The 27467-nt window shown below is 34.5% G+C and overlaps 1 long non-coding RNA gene and 1 other non-coding gene across 2 annotated transcripts in view; both read right to left on the reverse strand.

Annotated features, from left to right (window-relative positions):
• The window catches only part of LOC138711590 (uncharacterized), a 671876-nt gene that overhangs the window by 86794 nt on the left and 557615 nt on the right, over positions 1-27467 (reverse strand). The gene's annotated exons all lie outside the window — the stretch shown is intronic.
• TRNAS-GGA (transfer RNA serine (anticodon GGA)) lies at positions 26972-27043 on the reverse strand. Its single transcript has one exon. It is a non-coding gene; the product is annotated as a tRNA-Ser (tRNA).

Raw genomic sequence — 27467 nt, forward strand, 5'->3', positions numbered from 1 at the left:
AGAAATATCTAACCAGATAGCTTCTTGAGGAAGTTGCTTTCTGTTTCTTAGTTGTTCTTCGAAATTCCTACATCCTCTATGAATTTTTAAGGAGAATTTGAATTAATCTGACGATGTAAGATTCCGTCATTGAGTGGAGAATCGGTGTCGTGTCTACCACACATAATGAGTGTCTTACATTATGTCTTCTTGATATATTATTATAAAGTCCATATTGCTCAGACACTGACTTAGGAGATAAAGCAATATTTAACTATGACTATTTCGTTTATATGACGTCATTCCATTTTCGACCAATGAAGTGTAATGAAATTTTGAATTCCAACCAAACGTCGCGATAATTTCTGCCGCTAGATTTATCGCTTTCAATTTATCGCATGGTCGTTCTTTTGTTTAGTTGGTGTCGCCAACTGTTTCCCCTTAAATCAATGGGCATGAATCTATTAAGATGCGTCTACACGGTTAAACTTTTTTTCAACTTTACGCATTCAAGCAATGAATTCAAGATTGATATTTAATATTAATATATTTACGCAGTGAAGACGACGTTTAAAACAGCGCACCATGTAGACACAAAATCTTCATGCATCTTAATTGAACCCTAGACCATATATGTAAATATGATCTAGGACTGAACGTACATTTTAAACTTGATTATTTCAATATTCTTCCCAGATTGCATGTATACGCGCATGGAAAATTAACTGTGTAGATCCACTTTAGTCCTGTTACACACTACAGAGAGATATAGCTGTCTCCATACATATTACATATTTCTTATTTCTCGGTGTAGTGTGCAAGGTAACGATGAAGTACTAAATAAAGTACGAAATTCTACTTCCACATCTACATCTTCATGTTCTAATTCCATGTTCATTGTAGGCTATCTGAAGAAATTACACTCCTTCATTCAGATTTGATAACTGCGTTTTCAACAATTCTTCATTTAATTAATGTATTAATCAGATTACTGTAATTATATTATAAAATTTTAAATTGAATTATGATTTCAGCAGATAATGAAAATATGTTTGTTATAATAATAATAGAAAAGTGCAGTACATGTAATTAACATTGTTAAACCTGTATTTCGCTTTTCGCAATTGGCATTATTGAATAATAACATCGAATTTCTTTATTGCAGTAATCGATATTCATCTATTTCAACTTCAGAATGTCTGAATAGGTTAAGTATTCGTAAATATATAATTATTAACATTTTGTAATCGAATTTTAGGGATATATTATTTACATTTTTATTTTATTCACAAAATAGTCCTAATAAATGTCACTCGAGGTCTGAGATTTTCCAAGTAAATCTCAGACCTCTCGTGACATTACTACAGATAAATATAACCACCCAGACACAGTAACACATTATAAATTAATTAATTGTTTAACGTAGAAAAATAATTTCATGGAAGCAAAGCAAAGTTTTGCAAAGTAAATACCACGTTTGCTGCTACAAGGATAAACACATCAAATACCCAACAAGGGCTTAAAACAAATTAAATAAATGGTGAGAACAGTGAAGGAAAGTGCGCAACAGAATAAGCATCAGAACTGACACAGACGAAAAGTTAAATATTACAACGTGCGTGTTTTATTAAAACGAAGTGGAAAGCCGTGTATTGTACAATCCTTCGTTATTTGATGTACAGTGTAATACAGTAGAATTCCTCATATCCGGGAAGTGTGGAACAAAGCCAATGCCGGATAACCAATTTTCCGGATAATTGGAAAATACGTTTATAGGTTATGTAAAGACATACTGTACTGCACAAACATTTTTTGTTCCATGTTGAAATTTAGTAATTTTCATATAGATATTTATAAATAAAGTTTCGAAATATGTACACTGTTTATTTTTAGTATTGAATATGGTAATGCGCATTCATCAGTTCATAATTGTTGTAATACTGTAATACATGTCGTAAAAAGTACTAAAAGTTTTCGTAACCTTATGACAATTTTAAATGGGAGCCATATGACGTGAAGAGCAGTGTAGCCAACGTCGCAACTATGAAGTAGCGCTCGATGATTTGAGCGTAAGAACATTTCGCTTGCGTTTCGCGGAAACCATTGTACAACAATAGCGCTTAGGGGTAATAGCCATGTTACTATCTGTCACACGAATGAAATTTTTACGCGCTGTAGGAACAGAGAATTTCACACTTTCCTATTTAGACTCTTCCAACACCCCCTTCAAAACGGGCGAGTTCAAGTGGTAAATTTAAAGATATTGTCTCTGCGCATTGTTTGCAAGGCCCACGTGCAAGGCTACCCGATCTACCCCAGGGACATAACGGGATTTTCTGTCTATGTTTTCACGCGTGAAAAATGTTAAGAGTAAACACAATATACGGCATATGTAATTCACGAAAACCACTCACATCTTCGTCCGATTCTTCCCTTTCGGATGAATGACAATTTTTTTTGACCAAGCCAAATTGCCGTTGTTTTGGTATTGTCGTTTATTTGGGTGCCGGATACGAGGGATTTTACTGTATGTGGTATTGTTTTGCGTGAAGTAAGCAATGCCGAGAATTATCGCTGTGTGTAAGGGATGATCCTGAATTCTTACACCGTCTCGGTCATAGATATTCGCTCTTTCTTATTGTGAAATCATTTTCGCATTTGAAGTGGAAGTCTAATGTACTAACGATGGCATGTCAGAGGATTCCGGCACATGTCTGTTTAAAAAGCTCTCAGCTTCAAAACACTTTTGCGGTCGCGTGACAACCACCAGTTTCTTGAACAAGTTCTTTGTGACTGTCTTTTATGCGTGCTGTGGCGTCCGAAACGCGACGTAACGTCTCTCTCTTCTACGTTTAGATTCTATGCTCTAGTAGACCAGTCAACTGATGTTCCACGAAGTTCACGACGCGTGAAATATTTGGTATAGTCGGCGTGTTCATTTAATACCCAGTCGGAAACCTTGGTGTTGTGATATATCTTTTTTGCACGCATGAGTACTTGCAATGTCAAGTGTTGTCACGTTTTCGCTGTAAAGATCGTTCCTAGTTACAATTATCACTAGCTATACAGGGTGATTCTTGAGGATTTACCATCACTTACGAAGCTTATTTCCGAAGACATTCTGAGCAAAAAAAGTCATATAAACATTTGTCCTAATCTCAATATTTTCAAAGTTACACTAATTTGAAGTTGTTTGTAAAATACCTTTTTTATTTAGTTTTAAGGGTAAAAGAATATTACAAATAGAGAATAAAATATTCAGAAGTAGCCTATCATTTCTTTAATTAGCTAGTGTTCTGAAGCTTAAAATATGTTGTCAATTGCTTTGTACAGATTTTGTTTTTCAATTTTTAACTACAAATGACATCATTCTTGCGCACTTATCACAAAAATTGTTACAAATCATACGACTTTAGGAACTTTATTCTTTACAACTTAATTATGCATCCTAATGTACAGTCTTGAAGAATTTACAAAAGTGGCGTGATTTGTAACAATTGTTGTGATAAATACGTAAGAAAACCTAATTTTTTTTGTCAAAATTCGAAAAAAAAAATTTTTTTGTACGAAGCAACTATGGAATTCACAACACATTTTTAGTTTTAGAATACTAGCTAATTAAAGAAATGATACTCATGAATAGTTTATTCCTTATCTGTAATATTTTTTTACCCTTAAAACTCAAGAATAATGGTATTTTAGAAACAATTTTAAATTAGTGTAACTTTGAAAATATTGAGATTAGGACAAATGTTTATATGCCTTTTATGCTCAGAATGTCTTCGGAAATGAGCTCCGTAAGAGACGGTAAATCCTTGTGAATCACCCTGTGTATTTACTGCAACTCGCATGAATAAACTCGAGATATGGCAACGTTGTTTCGTACTCCACGTAAAGTTGATGTCGGCACGTCAATTAAAAATGCTAACGCATCATTGGTAGTAATATGTTACCGCTTCTTGTGACTGGAGCAATAAATAAACTCTTATTTTATCACTTCAAAAGAAAGCGTCATCTTTGATACGGCTGGGTATTAATAAAACTCGGACACTATACCACAGTTGCCGCAATAGGGCATATAGTAATATGACTGCGAAACTGGACTCAAATTCCAGCGATGACTGAGTCGTATTTTTGGTTCCCATAATTCAATGAGAAAGACGTAGTTCTGTGTCAAAAAGTCATGACATTGAACATCACAATATGTTATATTTTATTCGCATTGGAGCGACGGTCTGTATGAAATCAACGGGCGTAGCCCCCTAATCATTCGGAATTTGTTTTTTGTGCTTCTACTTATGACTACAAAATCATAGCATAAAATTATTAAACTCGACAATTAGACCTACTCTATATTTAGCATAACTTCATTCGGAACTAAACTAAAGCTGGAAAAAATTCGTCGCACATTTATCCAACGCAATAGCATAACAGAACACGTTCTTAAATTGAAAAATTTGCTGGCCATTTTTTACCAACGTAGACTACAGTTCTTGGGTTAGCTAGATACCACAAAGGGAGTGTGCGGATGACCTAAATAGAGACGAATTCATCCCAATGCTACCTGTAATTTAGACATTTATCCGTCCAACCTCAAGGTGAGGTTCGAATTCACATTGTCTCCTTCACAGCGCTGAAAGGGAACCTTAAACTTGGTGCATAGTAACCGAATAATATTTTTACTGCTTAAGTCTAAATCAAAATGTAAATTGGAAAATAATAATTGCTACAAATTCAGTTTTTTCACTGTTTTTGTGGCTCATGAAATGATAACTGCTGCTTAGGATTTGTGAAGAATTTTTTTCACTTGCACACGTAATTAATCCAACGTACTGCCTGAGGCAGGTTAGTTCGTTGTCATCAGTTCAATATCCGTGTAAATATTGTATTTTAAAAGGTCTAACGTCTTTTATTGTAACTTAATTAAATGGGCTGCAGTGCTGATTGTAGCATAATAATTAAAATTCAATCCCGTAACACTGCCAACGGATTATTTTCATTTATTTAATATACCTTCATCATTACGCTACTTTTAGATATTAATCAGTTTTAATACTGATTGGTTTCGATGCAGTTCAAAGTTTATGAATTTTATACGTTCAAACACGGGCTATAATTTTCCAATAACTGCCGTTATACAAGGTATCGGGAAGAAATAGAGGGACATCATTTTATTTTTACTAACATTTCTAATATTAACCTGGCTATACCCTTGGATTAACGGTTGAGAACGGAAACACGTTTCCTACACCCTTCCACGACTGGAGTTCGATGATACTGGCGTAAAATACAAAAAGATCACTTTACTAGGTATAGGAGGGGAAAAAAGTAATTCATCCATTTACGTAAACTAGGAAATATCGCGATTCTGAGTTTGATAATTTTTATTACATTTCTGTTTAATCAAAATATAGTACAATCGTAACAGTTAAGTGTTTTTACTCACGAACTGAGCTATCCATTCGAACGTATTCATTATGCAGTGTATATTATATTGTCTACAGCACATTAGCGTAAAATATAGAGAATGAAGTTAAATTAAATAATAATCATAATATGGATATTTAAACATATTTTTTAAAATGATGGCTTTTCATTTCGATAAAGACTTCAGCTCTTTTGTGCATATTATCGCACTATAGACTATTGTAAATAATTCCAATTACCAGTTTAGTTCTTCGTACTAGTAACTCATGTTGAAATAATTCTGTACCTACTCTATAAAAGAGTACATTACATACTGTAAATTCAATCTTCACTTCTGCCCGACCCGCACAGATAAAATTACTGACACGCTATCTACTGTCCGTCCAAGTGGTTTTGTCGCAAGACCGTAAAAATGGGGAAAATCACATGGCAGTTAAATACTTAACGAGGCCCTTTGATTTAAAGTTTTTTAAACAGTTGTATAATGTTATGTAGACGTCCAATTCCTAACAGAAATTAATGTTTTCAGAAAAGAACTAACACAGCCCAGCCACTAGCCTTTACAGAGAGGCGAGTAGAAGCGGTTGGGGGAAACCGGGATGTGATGTAGGCAAACGGACGAAAGTACCTGTGCGAAAATATGATTCAATATTGAAAGCTCTTTCGTCACAGGAAAACGTGAACATATTTCTGAAACGTACTATACTCACTAACTCAGTACTGTTTACTATGAACGTAAGGCGACTTTGCTGCATACGCGGTCTTAGTTCTGTGTGGAGGACTGTTGAAAGTTTACTAGTAGAGGGGGTGCAAGTGAAGTACATTCAAAAACTCAGGTACAATAAAAATTGAAGTAAAAATAAAATGATGTCCCAGTATATATTTTTTTTAAGATTAGGACTCTCAATCCACACCTGTGGAGTAACGGTTAGTTGTCTGGCCGCGAAACTAGGTGGCCCGGGTTCGATTCCCGGTTGGAACAAGTTACCTGATTGAGGTTTTTTCCGGAGTTTTCCCTCAACCCAATATGAGCAAATGCTGGGTAACTATCGGTGCTGGACCCCGGACTCATTTCACCGGCATTATCACCTTCATCTCATTCAGACGCTAAATAACCTAAGATGTTGATACAGCGTCGTAAAATAACCTACTAAAAAACTCAGGTATAAGCAGTTCATTATCTTGTGAAACCCAATGAATGCGTGCGCCTTAGCTATAGCAAGAAACTTATGGTGAGGGTAAGTGATCAGAGCACAATATGACCTCGAGCATTCTAGACACACACACGGACAGGAGAACGCGAATTCGATTATGCGCAATGTTCAAAACATACAGAGGTGAGCCTGCCTGGAGAGAAATAAAAAATCGGTTGGAGTCTCCAAATTAGTCTTCAAGGAACAACCACTCATTTAAATTGAGGGGAATAAGACAGAGGACGGACACTGGAAAGTTTTCTTTTCTCAATCGTACTATCAGGGACTGGAATACTTTACCTGCAGACTTACTAAAGGCTTTACCAATAACTAAAAGTGTATTTAAAAATAGGCTTAAGGACTTTACTAAAAGACGGTAGTATATTATACACACTATTTAAAGGGTGTAATTGATATTTTGTTATTTGAAGTGTTGTATCAGTGAAGAAGTGTGTTGTGTCAGTGAAGGGTGTTGTGTCAATGAAGTGTGTTGTGTAAGTGAAGTGTGTTGTGCAAGTGAAGTGTGTTTGTGCCAATGAAGTTTTATAGTTTATAGTGACAGTGCAAAATATATGAACAGTGAAATATGTTTTAAGTGTTAGTGAAACAGGATAGTATCAGTGAAATGTGTCTTAGTTCTAGTACAGTGAGTGAGTTGACAGCGAAATGAGTGTAGTGCTGAAAGGTACTTGTGCAGGTATGAACATATCATACTCGTGGGTTTTAGTTCGAACTTAGGGTTAAGATACAAATTAGATTTCCTTTAAATGTTATTTTAAATGATTTAGGATGCTCCTTGTTATTATTATTATTATCATTATTATTATTATTATTATTATTATTATTATTATTATTATTATTATTATTATTATTATTAGCCCGGGTTGCGTGGGTCGTGTAAATGTACCTAGAAGGGAGAGGTTACACTGAGAGAAAGAAAGAAAGAAAGAAAGATTATTATTATTATTATTATTATTATTATCATTATTATTAATTATTATTATTAGTTTTATTATTAATGTATTATTGATTGTATTTTTTACTAGTTCTGTTTATTATTAATTGCCATTATTGAGTGTAATTAGTTACCACTGCCACCGGGTATATACTCATTTGCAGTGTCAATAAATACATACATTCGCTAAAAATGAAAGGTGCCGGCTATGGGAAAGCATCCACAGAGAATTCTCAGAAGTACAACGAATTTTGTGTTTTCTCTCCGGCCTCTATGAACAGGACGACTTATTTGATCAGGGGATAAAAGAAAATAAACAAAGTCAGCATTACGCACAAAGACAGTATCCATTACCACAATGATGTAAGAAATTCGACAGAAAATATAAAGACAAAAGATGGAATAACAATGACAAACTGCACATGAGGAAAACAGTTGGCAGCCTTTGATGATTAGCAAATTCTGGCACCTGTATCGGCGCTGCGAATAGCTAAGCAATGCGCGGAAACAATGTGAGGTGTTGGCTTATTGTTTCATAGGATAAAATAAATGAAGACTTAATATGAAGAGCTCAAATGATTTACCGCAAGTAACGCAAGCTGGTAGCCTGGGAACTACAGCAACAATTTAACACTTTGTATACTTACTGTATTACAGCAAATAATGAATTTATTACATTTTTTACATTTATGAAATAATTTGCGCATATTACGCGTATTTTAGCCGTCGTTTAGAAATTATTTTTTACGCGTAACTTATTTCGAACCTGTTACATTTCTACTTCAACTTTCCTCTATTTCTGACTCGCCTCAAATTTATTTCACATATTATTCGGTTATAATTATAAGATATATCTGTTATCATTTCATCTTCTAATTGATATAATGAAATTTCAGGGATCACGCCACCCTGCCTACTATGTAAGTCGCAAAATGTAGCTTTATGGAGGGGAAGACAGCTTTGGAAGTAGGGCTACAGTTTGCTGCTCACTTCAATAACTCTGGAGGAGGGAGCAGAGTGAAGAGAACGATGGATGATGTTGTCTAAGCCATCGTCGTTGTTTAAATTTCTTGTAACGTAAACTTCGCATGTCTAAGTCGTTTTCCTTAATTGCCTAATCACAGCACAATATAATTTTTTAATTCTACTAATTTTATATGGGGCTTGGGGATGATATTTTGTGATAATTATGAACTCCACAATACTATGTTTAACAAGATTTCAGCTATTAGCACATGCCCTATATTTTTAATAAAACTTTATATACAGACCAGCTTCGAACTCTACTGATGAAATGAATTGGGATAGTGAAGCGGACATCGGTAAAGCCTTAGACCTAAGTGCTAAATAATTGAAAAAAAATCTCGTAAATGTAACCAAGATAATACTACTGCACATTTAACTATGACGAAAATATTCACATGAAACTCTGTTATTACCTACTAATAACTCATTAGCGTTTACGGAAAAGGAAGACTATGAAGTGTACTCCATGGACTTGCATACGTACACGTTATAGGATTCCAGGGATTATGGTCATCTCTTCACGTATTGGATTAAGATTCTCGTATACCAACTGCGGTATGCATCCATGGAGAAACTATCATATGCTAAGAATTTTTTCGTCATTTGAAATCCATCACCTAGGTTCAAATCCCCAAACTTCGGATTGAACCATAATTGCTACATCACTAAGGACGATTACTTATCAAAATGTTTGTTATAATGGCTATTGCTAAATCAGACATTACTTTACTTCGTTATCTTAATTAGCATCGTTATTATTTCAATGTATGGGTAGTGGTTTTCGCTGCTGAATTTGTTTAGAACAAGGCATACATTTTACTAAAATCGATTCTGTATGTTAACGAAGTTAATCATTTCGAACAAATAATTAGAGTTCTCTGAAGATGATTTATTTCCTGTTGCATAATACTTGAAAAAAAATCACGGACTAACATCCTCTAGTCAACTGTTATTATAATTTCTACCAACCTTCATTCCAATTATTTTCAGAAGAAAATAGAAACATAGACACTAATCATATTTTAAAATATAGAAATAACACATAAAACAGAACACCACCTACAAGGTCTCTCGCATTTGGACGTTATGTTTTTAATGAAGTTTTTCATTAAATACTGTTATATAATATTTTCATAATTACTTACTTACTAACTTACTGGCTTTTAAGGAACCTGGAGGTTCATTCCCGCCCTCACATAAGCCCACCATTGGTCCCTATCCTGAGTAAGATTAATCCAGTTTCTGTCATCATATCCCACCTCCCTCAAATCCATTTTAATATTATCCTCCCATCTACGTCTCGGCCTCCCCAAAGGTCTTTTTCCCTCAGGGCTCCCAACTAACACTCTATATGCATTTCTGGATTCGCCCGTACGTGCTACATGCCCTGCCCATCTCAAATGTTTGGATTTAATGTTCCTAATTATGTCAGGTGAAGAATATAATGCGTGCAGTTCTGTGTTATGTAACTTTCTCCATTCTCCTCTAACTTCATCCTCTTAGCCCCAAATATTTTTCTAAGTACCTTATTCTCAAACACCCTTAACCTGTGTTCCTCTCTCAAAGTGAGAGTCCAAGTTTCACAACCATAAAGGACAACCGGTAATATAACTGTTTTATAAATTCTAACTTTCAGATTTTTTGACAACAGACTGGATGATAAAATCTTCTCAACCGAATAATAACAGGCATAATATTTTCATAATTAGATGAATAAATTGAAGGATAAATAGGATCTCACAAATCCCTAACGATTTTACGTTGGATAATCTTCAATATTCTTATTACTCAATCGTTTTCTATTTTATGTATTTATTTATTTATCTATTTATTTATCTATCTATTTATTTTATTTATTTATCTGTTTATTTATTTATTTATTTATTTATTTATTTATTTATTTATTTATTTATTTATTTATTTATCTATCTGAAAATACACAGGCATTACTGACCATAAAAGCACCTTCTTAATATTTATAACTCCCAAGACTGAGATGTGTGTAGGAACTCGTGGATTTCGAGTTGTTAGTCGCTCCATAATATTGATTTCATACTAAATTTGATCAATTTTATAATTTTTTAATATACTATATATCGCACATTAAAATTCTAGAGAATGTTTTTCACATGGGAGAACAATACATGCTTGCAAAGATTTATTAAAATATTTTAAGTACCTACTTTTTGAGTTACGTATTAGGTAAACTCTGCTAGGCTGAATAAAATAGGCTGCTCATATCTTAACATTCATTTTGTTGCTTTTCCTGCAAGTTATGATATACAATTTTATTGATACATTATAGGGTAAAGTTTGGTAATATTGCGATACGAGTAATATTGTGGTAGTTCTTTTTGGGAATGTATTACAATTTTACTGAGCGAGACGATCGGTTTTTTGAGTCAACGTATTAAGGGAATATTCGTGGACAAATTGCTGCATAAAACCAGTCCCTCTCTCGCTCAGTAAAATTGTAATAAATTCTCAAAGAGAACTATCACAATATTACTCATATTACAGTATTACCAACCTTTACCCTATGTTTATTGTTTCCAATTTCAATCTAACAACTTATCAGTGGATCAAAAATTCATTTGATAAACATTTTTCCTCTATATAAGATATCTTCAGGCCATAATAAATTATGTTAAAACCTGTAAGTATACAATAAACATTTGAGTTATGTAGCTTATCGCAACAGGGTTTGCTAACTACGGTGTCGAAACAAAGAACATTTATTTCCAATTAATTTTCATGGCACACATGCAGAATCAATACTGCAAGTACGTAGCGGTATGCATTATGGTATCTGCATCATAAATGTCCGGTCCCTGGATTCGTACTGCGCTGCGTTTAAAGTTATTACGAATAATATTCTCTGAATTCCCATAAATTTACCATGGCAACCGAAACAATGAAAAGTATAAATGATTTTGCTCTCTCGCGCATTATAAACTATGTTGTTATATACAGCCTCCGCTTGTGTTCAATTATGACGCATTTACGTAACCGGTATCGGTCTAGATTCCAGAAAGTACAGATTCGATTACTAGGAGGGAAGTGACAACTTATATCTTCTCATGGAAGAAATAGAAGTTTACCCTACATTTTATTTGTCCAGTATTGGTGTAAATAATTTTCTTCTGTCTTGTTCAGTATATGACACACAGAATTCAGAATTTATAAATTTACATTGTTATATAGAAAAAGGAGCATCTTCTGCTACCTTTGGAGAAAGAACTAAGGAAGAGACTAGTGAAGTGCTTTGTGTGAAGTGTAACATTGTATGGAGCAGAAACATGGACATTACGACGAAGTGAAGAGAAGCGACTAGAAGCATTTGAAATGTGGATATGGAGAAGGATGAGCGTGTGAAGTAGACAGACAGAATAAGAATAAGAAACGTAGCTGTGTTGGAAAGAATGGATGAAGAAAGAACGAACCTGAAACTGATCACAAAGAGGAAGGGGAATTGGCTGGATCAGTGGTTGGGAAGAAACTGCATACTGAAGGATGCACTGGAAGGAATGGTGAACGGGGGAAGAGTTCGGGGCAGAAGAAGATATCAAACGAAAGACGCCATTGAGATATAGGGATCATTTATTTCATTTTGATATTTAATTGGGTTATTTTACGACGCTGTATCAACATCAAGGTTATTTAGCGTCTGAATGATATGAAGGTGATAATGCCGGTGAAATGAGTCCGGGGTCCAGCACCGAAAGTTACCCAGCATTTGCTCGTATTGGGTTGACGGAAAACCCCGGAAAAAACCTCAACCAGGTAACTTGCCCCGACCGGGATTCGAACCCGGGCACCTGTTTTCGCGGCCAGACGCACTGACCGTTACTCCACAGGTGTGGACTATAGGGATCATATAAGGCAGAGCTGGGCGTCGAGAGCGGATCTAGACTCTAAGCGGGGACGCTCAATATTCATCCGTCCCTAAATCAACGCTGCGCGGTGTTCGGCGGGGTAGGAAGGGGATGAAGAGAAATCATATGACTCCCCGTGAGAGAGTAGAATCCGCTCTTGCTGTCCAGCTCTGATATAAGAAGACAAAGAGGAAGGCAGAAAATAGGAAGGACTGGAGAATGCTGGGTTTGCAGTGAAAGACTTGCCCTTGATCAGAACACTATGAATGAAAATATTTAATTTACGAGAAGTTAAAGAAGAAGATTCAGAAAGAACAAAGAGGGAAATTGACGTCTCCTATATCTAGTTGTTGGTAAATAAACTACACCGTGTCTACAAAGTCTCGTTACCATTACAAAACGTCACAGCGTTGTAACCAACAGAAATAGAGTAATTTGGTCTTCTGCAAAGTATTTTGCTACTATGATAGTTTTTGTTACTGTATGTTGTAGGACTTAATTGCAAAAAATATCATGGCAACACCGCAAGAGAAGACCTCATATATCGGATTTTATGAAACCTTCTATGTGACAGTACAGAAAATAATTTTTCAAGAAGAAGAAAAAATTAATTAAATATCAATAGGCCTACACTAATCCTCGAAGATGCCATTTATGTTCACCATATTCAACAACGTTTTCTACCGAATTACTTCATATTCTTATGTAGACTCATTGATTTTTAATTAACTTTTTTCTTTCTCCTGTAAAAATTATGTTGTGTACAGTCACATAGGAGATTTCATAAAATCAACGACGATATATCGCTGTATGCTAAGTTAAAATGACCAATCATTCTTCATGGACGTTTTAGCCATCAAAATTGTAGGAATCCTCCCTCTAATTTAAGCTGGTTCAACAATTGCAAAGAGACTGGTAGTGTTAAAGACTTGCCTTCAAGTGGACTCTCAACAGTGTCACAAGTAACTGTCGGCAATGTCTAAGTTGCATTCCAGCGTAGCTCTCGAAAGATCAAAAGACTGTTCGTCGTGCTTCGCCTGAATTTCAGTTACCAAAGTCAGCAATCCATAAAGTTCTTCTATAAACTATTTTAGTGAAGAATTTTTTGAAAGATGGAAATAACGTGAAGGATCAATCGAATGCTCCAACGCTCTTCTGATATCAAACCCTTGTACTTCTTTCTGTGGGGCTATATCAAGGTCTGCGTATACAAAACACCAATGAATGGCACTGCTACCCTGCACAGGATAAATGAAGCTGACATTTTGGTCTGTACATGGGTAAAATATATCTTGTACCTTGAACAGACGCTAAGATACAATGAATGGAAATTCTAAGAGTAGGCTACTTTGCAGAACACCTCTATCTCGATCGGTTACAACGCAACCTGGTGGTTTTCTGTAATGGTAAAATAACTTTGTGGACAGTGTGTAGTTATCCAGATATTCGTTAGCAAACTATGGTTAATCATTAAATATAACAATATTTACATTTGAGGTAACAAGACAAAGCTTATGGTGTATCCCAGTCCTGAAGAATACAGTTAAATCGAACCACTGGTCGCTTTATTAGCAAGCTCATGCGTTAGTCACTGATCCATAACGGTGGTGAACATTATTTACCTACTAGTGAGAAGAACTTATTAAGTAACTAATTTTAAATAGATAAATATTTCTTATGTTTCTAGAAGAATTTCAGAGATTTATTTATTTATTGTTTATTTATTTATTTATTTATTTATTTATTTATTTACTTGCGTGCTTGCTTTATTTATACATTTATTTATTTATTTACGTATTTATTTGCTTGCTTATTTGCTTGCTTTATTTATTTATTTTTTACTTATGTATTTATTTGCTTGCTCATTTGCTTGCTTACTTTATTTATGTATTTGTTTATTTATTTATTTACTTATTTATTTATTTTCTTGCTTATTTGCTTCCTTGCTTTATTTATGTATTTGTTTATTAATTTATTTACTTATGTATTTATTTGCTTGCTCATTTGCTTGCTTGCTTTATTTATGTATTTGTTTATTTATTTATTTACTTATTTATTTATTTTCTTGCTTATTTGCTTGCTTGCTTTATTTATGTATTTATTTATTTACTTATATGCTTGCTTATTTGCTTGCTTGCTCTATTTAGGTATTTATTTATTTATTTATTTATTTATTTATTTATTTATTTATTTATTTATTTATTTATTTGGAGATTAATTCTAAAATTCAGTCTTAAAATGTGAAATCGATAATCTAAAAACAAAATGAAGAAAATTCTCATTACTTTATATCTATAATTTCTGTGCATATCTATGTCAGTTTCACCTCTATTGTCAGCCCCCAGACGTTGTAGACTTGCAATCTGAGTGGTGTTATCACAAAAGACATGTCATATACAGCGTAACAAAGGTGATATGTGATATATGTGATATGTCACACATTGTCACCATTCAAGCACTATATTGACAACTGTCAGGTCTTTGGCTACTGTTACAAATACGGCATGTTCCAATATTACCCTGTCAGTGTATTGAATACGTTTCACATTGATTCAATGATTCACTTCCTGTTCGTTTAAGTAAAGTTATTGAGATAAATTCTATATTATTATAGTCTCCTACAAAATGGGAAAGACCAATTCACCATTATACGGGGTGATTCACGAGGAAAGGTAAAAAATTTAGGATGTGAATTCTGAAGTCATTCTGAGTGAAAAAGTTCATATGAATATGGGTCAGTTTTCGAACGGTTACAGAGATATGGCTCTTTGATTTCACAAAACTTCTGAGATTCCATTATACTAACTCGCATTTAGAGACAGATAACGGACAAATTTAAAGTTCATGTTCACATATGCATACATACCTAATATTCTAGAAGTCGGGGGTCGATGTTTTCGCGCGTTTTCAAAGGTACCTCCTTCTGCTTCAATGCACTGTTGCGCTCGGGCGTGAATTGCGCTGGTCGCTCGGGAGAGTTGAACGTGACTCTTAATGCCGCATCCAAAATACGGTCGATTAGCGCCTCTCTCGTTTCCCCGTTCCTTTGCTATTCCAAGTCTTTCATCCAACCCCATAGACAGTAAATATTCTTCGATATATTACCCTACTGTTCGGAAAGCGTCGTTCATATTCAGCTACGGCATGCAAGGTACTTCCATCGCACACACCATAAACATACACAATATCGGCGTATTCTGCAATCGAAAATTTATAAGGCATCTTGAAAAACACAACACTTCCGATAACTGTACCTGTATAACTACTGCACTGTAGGTAGCTGACTGAACTGCTGTGAACAGATAAGTTATAGCGTATTTGTTGTGACATTTGTAATATCCCACCACCCGGTTTGTTTCTCTTCTCTTATCTACATCGCTCACAATGCAGATTCCAATGTTACTCATTCATCGGTGACCTTGTCTGACGTCAGCAGCATATGGTAACGTCTGATTCACATTGGGGCGAGACGTTTTACCAAAAAAATGCATCTAGCTCCGCATCGTTCGAAAACGGACCTATGTTCATACGAACTTTTTCACTCAATATGGACTAAGATATCGTATACTATTTTTTTTTTTACCTTTTCTCGTGAATCACCATGTATAACTTGTTACAGAGCGTATAATCTTTCCCTAAAAGAATATCCTTTGTGTTTGAGTGCAACGTTGGTCCAACCCCAAACAGCGAATGGGAAGTCAGTATCAAGTAACATGAATAGTTATGTAAATATTGTTAAAGGACTAAAGATAAAAATAAATACACTCTTGATCTACAACATGTGAACTTGATACAAAAATATTGCAAACGAAGGCCAATAAATCCAAATAAAGCTAAGGATATTTTTGTGACATTTCGAAATATGTTCTGCTGTTCATCATCCATTTTATAATAGTGTGATTTGTGAACGTAGGACTGAGGAAGCTCAAATAGAAAATGTGGAGGATGAAGAAGGCCTCTATGACTTACCTGATTGTGTATAGGATAGTAGTAGTAATAATAATAATAATAATAATAATAATAATAATAATAATAATAATAATGAGCCTACTGTCAAAAGGATTACTGTATCCCACACATAACAAAATCTGAGAAAAATAATTTCACCCTACAAGAATGAATTTCTATAACTTCACTGGATGTAGATGACAGCTGGGATACCTCTTTTTTTTTTTAGAAAATTTCAAAGCAGATAAAAATATAGCATGAGCTGTCTAAAAGCGACAAAATTTATGCAATACATTTGGGATTAATCCCTCTAGCACTGAGCTCCTCAATAATTGAAAAGTATTGTGAAAAGCTCATTGTAAAACTTACACGAAACTGTTAGAATTAGTGTTTCATTACGTGTAAAAACCCCAACATTTATTCCAAAAACACGAGAACACATTTCAGTGTAACAATGATCTAACCGAGAAAAAGTGTTGTAGGATGATCATAAAATTTATAATATATCTAAAAATTCTTAATAAAAGATTATATAACATAGCGGTTAAGTTGACTAAGCATCACACAACACACCACTACTAACAAAATTGATTTTTCGAATTCTAGAAAAAACCACAATTACATAATTTGAACTTGATTTTTCTACATTTCTTAAAAAGTGGCTTAGACCACTGTTGCGCTGACTCCCTCAATTTTTGTTTCACTGAGGATTCCGAAATGGTGCCCATAATCGGTGCGGGAAATACTTATCTAAGTTAAATAGAAAATACCGTAAGTCATCTAGTAAACTTTTAAAATCGAACCACAGTATGCAGAAAAATAGCTCTTCGCTCTAGGACTGGCCTGTAATCTGTTTTACGAAAATGATTGCTGCACGTGTAAAATTGCTTTTATATACCCTAACACTTTTCAATTGTGAAATGTGAGTGCGAATTTACGTCTGACGGTGGTCTCAAAAATGACCAATTTTTTAAAGTGATGTTCAACGGAGTAAAAGTGTACAGAGCTGTAAGTAAACATTTACCAACGGGTTTCTTCACGTCTTTGAAAACGCGAAAAAGAAATATACTATACAGGAGACAAAGACAGAAACAATAAGGATACGAGGAAGTCAGGGGAGGAAATCGGAGACCAGCTGGAGACGTCAACCGGAACGGAAGACGGACAGATCTCTGTCGGTGTTGGAAAAACCGCTTAGTCGTTACAGAGATGGCGAGAAAAAATCTAGTGATGATAAAAATCCCACAAAATTGAATAGAATTGTGCACTCGGCAGAAGAAGAAATGTAGCCAATTCCACACAAGGCAAGTGACCGTAAAAGACTTTCGTAGTACTAATCTATATGTACAGTGTTATTTCAACTCGAAATGTAAATACCGCTCCTGTAGGATAGCCACAAAGAGTGAGAGATCACTGTCCAAACGAGATAAAAGGACTGCATAACCAGACAATACCAGCTGCTCTCGTGAAACTGGACTACGGTGTTATGTGTCTAATTTTGTTATCTAAACCTACGAGTACTAGTGCTTTGAGCTGTCAAAATGCATTTTATTCTTCAAATTTCCTGTCACAGCAGATTTTCAATCATTCCAATTTGGACGAGTAGTACTGGCCGAATCGATAACCTTTGAAGAGTGGAAAAATTCAAATACCTTGGAGCAACAATAAATATATATGCCATTCGAGAGGAAATTAAACGCAGAACAAATTTGCACAAGTATTACTTTACGACCAGTTGGTGTTGGCTGATTCTGAAGACAACCTACAGAGAGCAGTCCATTTGTTGAGAATTGTTGCTAATAACTACAATCTAAAAATATCACACAGGAAAACTAAAGTATTTGGTTTCTGCGGAAATAATACACTAAGAATTAAAATTGTAATAGAGGATAACATGATTGAACAAGTAAATCCTTTTACTTACCTTGGATATTATCTCTCTTATATATCCTCCACAGACGTAGAAAACAAGTTAAATAAATTTTTAAGACTTATTGGTACAATTGAACATAAATAAAGTCGACAGACAAACTGTGCTCAAATTTTACAAGACACTGGCAATTCCAACATTAATAACATATATCAACATATGATTGACTATTTATTCAGTCAATATGGCTTAAGCAATGAATTACATATGAAAGAAAAACATATGAAAGGAAACTATTGATGTATTACATCCAATTTTATCTTGATACTAACGTTTTCGCCCCTAGTATCGAGATAAAATAGGATGTAATACATCAATAGTTTCCTTTCATATGTTTTTCTTTCATATGTAATTCATTGCTTAAGCCATATTGACGGAATAAATAATCAATCATGTGTTGATATATGTTATTAACACGAGGCTTAGCTGAACATTTCCCAACATGAATTGTAAATTTAAAAATTCCGACATTGTTATATGGTTCAGAAACGTGGATTCTGACTAGAGCCCAACAGAGAAGAATTGAGGCCGCTGAGATGAGACTCTTAAGGCCACTAGCAGGATTTAGACTACAGGACCATGAGAGAAATGAAGATATACGTCAAGAACTGAATATCGAGAGTATTACAACTATAATTGAAAAATATAGAAATAATTGGTACGGCCATATAACAAGAATGCCCAACGACAGGATACCTTTTAGAACACGATGTTACAGAACTACACGAAGAAGACGAGTGGGAAGACCAAAGAGACATTGGAGAGACCAGTTTGACGGATAAAATTCTGGAGGCGGAACAGGCCATCGGCCTAAACCTTGAAGTTATTGATGATGATGATGATGATGATGATGATGATGATGATGATGATGATGATGATGATGATGATGATGATGATTACTGATCAAATCGATAATGTTGGAAAGGTGGAAAAATTCAAATACCTTGGATTAGGGCGACCAGATTCACAAGATATAAAAAGAGGATACAAGCTTCAAAAAGGAGGACATTGTTCGAAAAAAGAGTACAGAGTACTTAGATTTAGGCTTTGGCCTACATTATACTTTAAATTACGTCAATATCTATTTTATTACAAAATATCTGCAGTACAGATTTAGGCTTATACGATACTTAAAAGTAGATTAATATATATTTTATTACAAAATAATTATGATAAAACTTAATAACAACAATTTTATAGTTTGCTACATATGAAAGTCAAGGACACTGTAACTATTAAAGAAGATAGAAAAATATCTACTTAGATTCACATTCACACCTAGATCTCTCGATTTACTGGGTGCCTCTGAGAAACGACCATAACAAGAAAGAGCAAAAAGATTTATGATCGTTGGCAAAGAGTATATTAATGCTGCTGTCACCTACAGAGCAAATTATTTGAAAATGACGTCAAATCAGATAATTTCAAAATATCAGGCTTACAAGTTACGAAAAGGAGGACATTTGCTGATTTTTTTTAAATCAGCCCGGACCCCGCACAAAGGTCTAAAAAGGAGGACGCCTGGTCACCTTACCTTGAAGCAACGGTAACAAATGTAAATGACACTCGAGAGCAAATGCCTGTTATTATTCGATTGAGAACTTTTATCATCCAGTCTGCTCTCAAAAAAGCTGAAAGTTAGAATTTATAAAATAGTTATATTACTGGATATTTATTTATTCATTTATTTATTCATTTATTCATTCATTTATTCATTCACTCATTTATTCATTCATTCACCCATTTATTTATTTATTCATTCATTTATTTATTCATTCATTTATTCATTCTTTTATTTATTCATTCATTCATTTATTTATTTATTCATTCATTCATTCATTTATTTATTTATTCATTCATTCATTTATTGATTCATTTATTTATTTATTTATTTATTTATATTTATTTATGTATTTATTTATTATTTATTTATTTATTTATCATAAGAGACAAAGTCCAATATTACAATGTTCAAGACTAACAACCGGTAATATAACTAGAAATTACACACCTACTTCATATCTCTAACAATTATCGTAAGAACTCTTGTCAATTATCGTAAGAGCTCTATAGTTGAAATTAATGTTAATTATATTAAGTATGCACGAAGCAACAAGGTAACGTATTGTCCTAAAACGCGTGTGAATTATTTAGTACGAGTAGATACTTCGAGAAACATGATCTCTGGGTTAATCGACCTGGTTGGCGAGGTGGTATAGCGCTGGCCTTCTATGCCCAAGGTTGCGGGTTCGATCCCGAGCCAGGTGCGACAGGCTCATGTCAGTAGATTTACTGGCATGTAAAAGAACTCCTGCGGGACAAAATTCCGGCACAGCCGGCGACGCTGATATAACCTCTGCGGTTGCGAGCGTCGTTAAATAAAACATAACATTTTTTTTTTCTCTGGGTTAATTTTAAAGAAGCAAGAGCCAATAATGTGAGTTACTTAACCGGTTACTTAATAATTTACTGTTCTGCTTATATTAATGTTTCTGTTGCTCTCTATTATGATGATTATGATGATGATGATGATGATGATGATGATGATGAGGAGGAGGAGGAGGAGGAGGAGGAGGAGGAGGAGGAGGAGGAGGAGGAGGAGGAGGGCGACATCAAATGTTAGCAGAACGCATGTTCATCATAAGAATTCCCGGAAAGTGTAAAAAAAAAAACACATGTTAATGTCTAAAGAACGCATAATAAAACAGCTACGTCAGAATAAACATTCTGATGTGTAATCTTCCTTTAAACTGCGCAAAAATTCGTACGTATATGAGAGTCACTGGAATTTGAATTGAGACAATGAGACCCACACGCCAAGCAAAAACATTCATAAAACTGCGTTCCATGGAGGAGCTCAGGTAACGTACAATAGAAACAGAGCTGTAACATCGCACAAAAGCTACGGACACTGCTAAATCTGCGAATTTTACGAGGACTTTTAGATTACAAGCTTGTTTATATCCGTCGAGATTAAAAGGTACGGCTATCTGAGCAATAAAAATTATATTTCTCACCGTTTGCAGAGTTCTAGGTTTTATGTTTGAAAATAAAATATCTATCTGTCTCTTTCGTTCTGTGATTTGGTAATATATACCAACTGTTTATTAACCGATAATCCAGAAATCCAAGATGACACTTGCTATCTAATTCTTTGGCCGGCAATAAAAGGCGACTACTGTACACACGACTAGACTTCAATTGGGAGAAAAACTTTTCCGCTATATGTGTTAGGTTAGGATTATGTAATGCAGCCGAAAATGTAAAGTTTTGTATCTATACTCTGTAACAAATATATTTCATTCCATTCTCGCAAACAAAAAGTATAGATCTCTTTTCTCTCTTTATCGTCTGTTTGAACGATGATTTTAGTGAAACTAACTACATGGTAAATGGTAACTAATTTTAATGAAGTTCTATTTAACTCAAAGATAAAGTTCAAAACTGTAGTTTCAAATATGCTGAATCTTTTAACTGTCCTATGTTAAATATAATTTTTTATTATTCATAGTTCTATACATTCTTTTAACACTTACAATCACTGAACAATTTATAACATATTTACTGTGTTAACTTTTGAAGTTAACTGAAGGATACCATTTTGAAAATAGTCAGCTAGATAAATTGGATACTTTAAAGTAGAAGGGTGCGAAGTGCCAAAATGAAACATTTGAGATAAGATAAAAAAATGTAGCTATAAGAATAATTGTACACATATTTGTGTCATGTTTTTTTTTACTGATAGAAAACAGCAATAATACAGTGTTTACTCATTAATAATAGTGGTATGTAAAAACATTATTTTTCCATATTTAATTACATAAGACAGATTGTGAAAAGGGTTAAGTAATGGGTACAGTTGCAGTAGAATGGTGCAAAGTCCAATACCTATTTTTTCCTCTTCTGAAGCAATTTTTACTCACATATCTGCCTGTAGAACTGCCTATGCTCCTCATTTGGAAGATAGGAAGTCATTGCTAGTAGATCCCCCTTCTTTTCTTCAGAAATTTCCCTATTTTATGCTTTAACTAGAAACAATGCTGACTGCACATCTTTCATGTGTGTTTTTATTAAGCACTTTAATGGTATGTACTGATTCATTATCATGGGACTGTTTCACAGAAACACTACCTGCTTTACTAACATCATACTGAATGCAACATGCCTTAGAAATATTCAAGTTCTTGATGGAAATTAGTTGATCAGCAACATCTTGCATATTAAGGAAATATGACTCTAGCATTGAAACGATTTGAAATGGTTTTACAACTTTAGAGTCTTGTACGATTTTAAGCAGGTCACTAGGAATGAAGGCTTTTGTCACGTTCTGTCGCTTTTCAATCAAAGCGAAATCAGAATCACATTGCAAGAAACTGTGGCCGTTGAGAAGGAAACGTTGTTCTATGTGCTCAAATAAACCAATGGCAACTAAAAAGAGACACATGAAAACCACTACACGATTTTTGTTTTCAGCTGCACAGTTATCAGATTCTTCTTGTTTGTTATGTCCATATTCATCAGTTTTAGTACACGAGGAAATCTCATTGGCACCTCCACTAGCGATGCTTTCATCCCACATACACATGTAAGACTGCATTGTATCACATGCACAAACTCCAAAGTTATAACGTGAAAGCTGACATCTGTAAAACATTTCGCTGTGTGTAATTTTGGACACAAACATGACCTGTTGAAGGTCCATTGCATTCTGTGCTGCAGCTCAATAGGGCGCTTACCGTCTGAAAATGCATGGTGCTGGCAACGTAACATCTAAATATCTCGCTTAAGAAACACAAGTGGATGTAGCCTCTTTAAAACATCGTCCTCCTAGGCACATTGCACTTTTCTGCATAATAATTTCGTTTTCTATGATTTTGGCACTTTGCACCTTTCTACTTTAAAGTATCCAAATGCAAAAGTTAACACAGTAGGTTAATGGGGCTTAAAAAGAGCGCGTCAGCTACTATGGCTATTTGTGCCCTTATCTAAAATCCTTTGCAAAACAGAAACACAATACAATAATCACAATGCTTAAAAGAACTAAAAAGCGTTTCCACGGTTAAAACGAGGTACACAAATGCAGTTTCAACAAGGTGATTCATAAAAGGTAACACAGTAAAGATATCATAAAGTTATTCAGTGATTACTTTTTTACGTTGTCGCATGAGGTGTTTTTCAAATATATTTATATTTATGGTATAATTAGTGTATGAAGACCAATACAGATAAGACAAAATGTTTACAATAATGTACACTACCGGTCAAAAGTTTTCTATCTGCTATGAAAACAACTATATACTTTACTTCAATGTACAGTACAAACACATGGGAAAAACTAAATAGAATATTATAGATTTATTAATTTGTCATACAGAATAATATCTGTAATATCGATAATTAATATTTGAGGAGAAAAATTCGCTCCGGCGCCGGGGATGGCAGTTGACATTGGACATATATACGTCAACATATACGCATAACATGGAGTCAGGCCATAAAGGGAAACATTGAAGCAGGAGAATTCGGTCCGGTGCTATGGATTGAATTCGGCGTAGCTCAGTGGTCAGAGCGCTTGGTACGTAGAACCAAGGACCCGGGTTCGATTCCCAGCGCCGGAGCGAATTTTTCTCCTCAAATATTAAAACTAAATAGACCAAAAAAATAAATATTTTCTCTCTCTAGCATTATGATATGATAGAACATTCAAAACGAAGTTCCTGTTTGAACCACAAATCCACAGATGTGATAGGTGATCGAAAACGTTTGAACGATAGTGTAGGTTGTTATATTTTATAATTCACTGCCCATAAGTATTTAGCTTAGAATAATGTTACCGCTCCTTCATTAAATTTTTTATGTTTGACGTAGAATTTCGAATTTTTTTTTATTTAGTTTAGGAGATTCTCGAAATAAAAGAAGTGACTGTGTGGCATTAGTGAGAAATGGACGGAAATTACTTTCATTAAGTGATTAAATGCAGTCAGGAAAAAGGTTCGACATCCAGTAAACTCCATCACGATATGATTGTTGTGCTGAGGAAAGATGTCCTTCCATATCAAGTGGTTCTATTCCCACTTGGGCTGATTACCTGGTTGGGTTCTTTCCGAGGTTTTCCTCAACCGTAAGGCGAACTTCAGGTAATCTATGGCGAATACTCGGCCTCATCATGCTATTACCAATTCCATCGACACTAAATAACCCAGTAGTTGATGCAGCGTCTTCAAATAACCAAGTAAAAAAAGTTTCCCCACTGTCGCGAAGAGTACAGGGGAAAAAGGGGGGATGTCCACTTTTAAACAATTCTCAGGAAACCAATTTTAAAATGTGAAACTCTATCATTCCGAATATATTACTGAGAATTTAACCAGCAGTTATTCTGTGACTAAGAACTTTATTCCCCTGTTCTAAGTGTAGAATGAATTCACTTCATATGAAGTATATAAGGGGATGGAAATCTGAATTTTGCCTGAAAGTGGACATCCCCCCTTTTTCCCCTGTACTCTTCAGATGTCCCCACCCAAAATCTATTTTCCCGTTAAAGTGTATTGCAGTTTGGCTGATTCTACGTATATAGTGTTTCATATATAATTCGTTTTTGAAATACGTAGCCTACATTAAAACTCACACTATGTACATTTAAATTTATTTTTCATGTTAGTATATAAGTCAGTAAAGAAAAAACTTTGCACATAAAATTTATATCTCACACATTAAAGTATTTCTAAATGATACATTATGACACTGAAAATTACATCAAATTTTCCTAAAACATAATGTTCATATACAGTTTAAATATTATCATATTTATAAAGGTTCTTTCATGCTTGTATACCAACTAATAATAATATCTGTAAATTTATAAATTTCATGTGTTATATAACTCTCAAGACGGAATGTAATTGGATTCTGAGGGAAAGTGTTCATTTATTTTTTATTTTTCTGATATATTATTTGGTTTTTCCTCTTTAAAATGGTATATCACGTGTGAGTATACTAAATTGTATCTATTTTAATTTTTAGGATTTCTTAGAAAGGGTAGATAGTTTTAATTAACGCCCATTCATCGTAAATTTATGGATCTTGGGCGGAAAAAATATATATATGGTATGGTATTAGTCTATTATATATAATTATACTAAAATTATATCCATGTTAATTTTCAGTTCTTCTGAGGAGGGTGCATAGTATGTGTCTTATTTTAACGCTTATTTTTCATAAATTAGTTTTTGCATAAAAACGAACCTTCTATCAATTTCTATTTAATATTGAAATCTTAAATTTGCAGCAATTGTTTATTTGAATGTTTTACATGTATTGAAATAATGTTTTTGATATATTTTTTACATTCTGGAGATATTACAGGAGGTAATGTACTGAAAATGGTTGAAAAAAGAAACGAATGGGGAAAAATTATTTCGCAGTAAAATAAAGAAAAACAACAGTTTCAGCATAGAGTCAATTTACGTCTTCATGAGTTATAAAACAGTCATCTGTCTAGCTTCAACAGTTTTTGAGAAAAAGTTCCTTATGTAAGATATAATCTAACATTGTCAAATTGGACAATTCCGTGCCCCCTGAAAGAAAGAGAGTGTTATAAAATCACTTGATCATTTTAATAAACTATTCATTGGAACCAACTTTGGATATGTTTGTAACGAATGTGATCGCCTGTACGGTAGTATGAACATTTTCTTAAACCTGCAAGCAGGTTGTACATTCCTTTGATAGAAAAGGAATTTTCAAATTCAAATATAAACAAAGTTGTATATAGGCCTAACATAATATATAGGACGTCTTGTGAAAACAGGTACCGACGTAGTCACGCAAGAATAGGAATTAAAAATCCTTGTCTTTTTTTTTCACCTCCTCAATTCAAGGAAAGTTACCGACAACTTCTTCTCATCGCCATTATAGCCTTTATCTTCATCCTCTAATCAAGAATTGCAGTTAGTTTGCTTTGTGGCTATGTGCGTTCAGTCTCCCTGAAATAAGACTCTCGTAAAGAGATCAACCATAGCTAGAATTAATTCATTCACTCACACTGCACCGTGCAAATAATTAACTCCCATTTCCTTTTGAGCTACTGTCCGTCCGAGTGTTTATGTCGCATATCGGTTTCCCCCATCCGTTTCTGCTGGCTCCTCTACAAAGACTAGTGACTAGGCTGTTAGGCTATTTTCGGAATATACTTGCTGTATGGAATGGATTTGAGGGAGGTGGGATATGATGGTAGAGACTGGATTAATCTTGCTCAGGATAGGGACCAATGGCGGGCTTATGTGAGGGCGACAATGAACCTCCGGGTTCCTTAAAAGCCAGTAAGTAAGTAAGTAAGTAAGTAAGTAAGTAAGTAAGTAAGTAAGTAAGTAAGTAAGTATTTGCTGTATGGAATTGAGAATTTAGGTATATTATACAAGTGTTTAAACAATTTAAAGGAAAAATCTCGTTAAGGCTGGTCCACAATAAACCGGAAACTGAAGCAAGAACGAGAACGAGAACGGAAATATTGTTAAAATAAATGTATTTAAATGTGAGCATTCAGAATTAATATTTATTTTTATGTACCGAAGTACATATTTCCATGCAGATATTCTGCTTTCTCAGATGATGAGAGAGAGATGGAACGGAGAAAAATTCTCTCCGGCGCCGGGATTTGAACCCGGGTTTTCAGCTCTCCGTGCTGATGCTTTAACCACTAAGCCACGCCGGATACAATCCCGACACCGTTGAGAATCGTCTCAGATTAAGCTCCATCTCTTGGGTTCCCTCTGGTGGCCGCCCTCTGCACTACGTCATAGATGTCTATGCACGCAGGACCGAAGTCCATACATGTGTAGAGGTGCACTCAGATGAGTGACTGGTTGGCCGGGGTCCGACGGTATGGGCGCCGTCTTTAAATCACAAAGTGATTTATTACGCATATCATATTTATTTTTATGTACCGAAGTACATATTTCCATGCAGATATTCTGCTTTCTCAGATGATGAGAAAGCAGAATATCTGCATGGAAATATGTACTTCGGTACATAAAAATAAATATGATATGCGTAATAAATCACTTTGTGATTTAAAGACGGCGCCCATACCGTCGGACCCCGGCCAACCAGTCACTCATCTGAGTGCACCTCTACAC

This window comes from Periplaneta americana, chromosome 13 (genome assembly GCF_040183065.1).
Source record: "Periplaneta americana isolate PAMFEO1 chromosome 13, P.americana_PAMFEO1_priV1, whole genome shotgun sequence".
Classification (NCBI taxonomy): Eukaryota; Metazoa; Arthropoda; class Insecta; order Blattodea; family Blattidae; genus Periplaneta; species Periplaneta americana.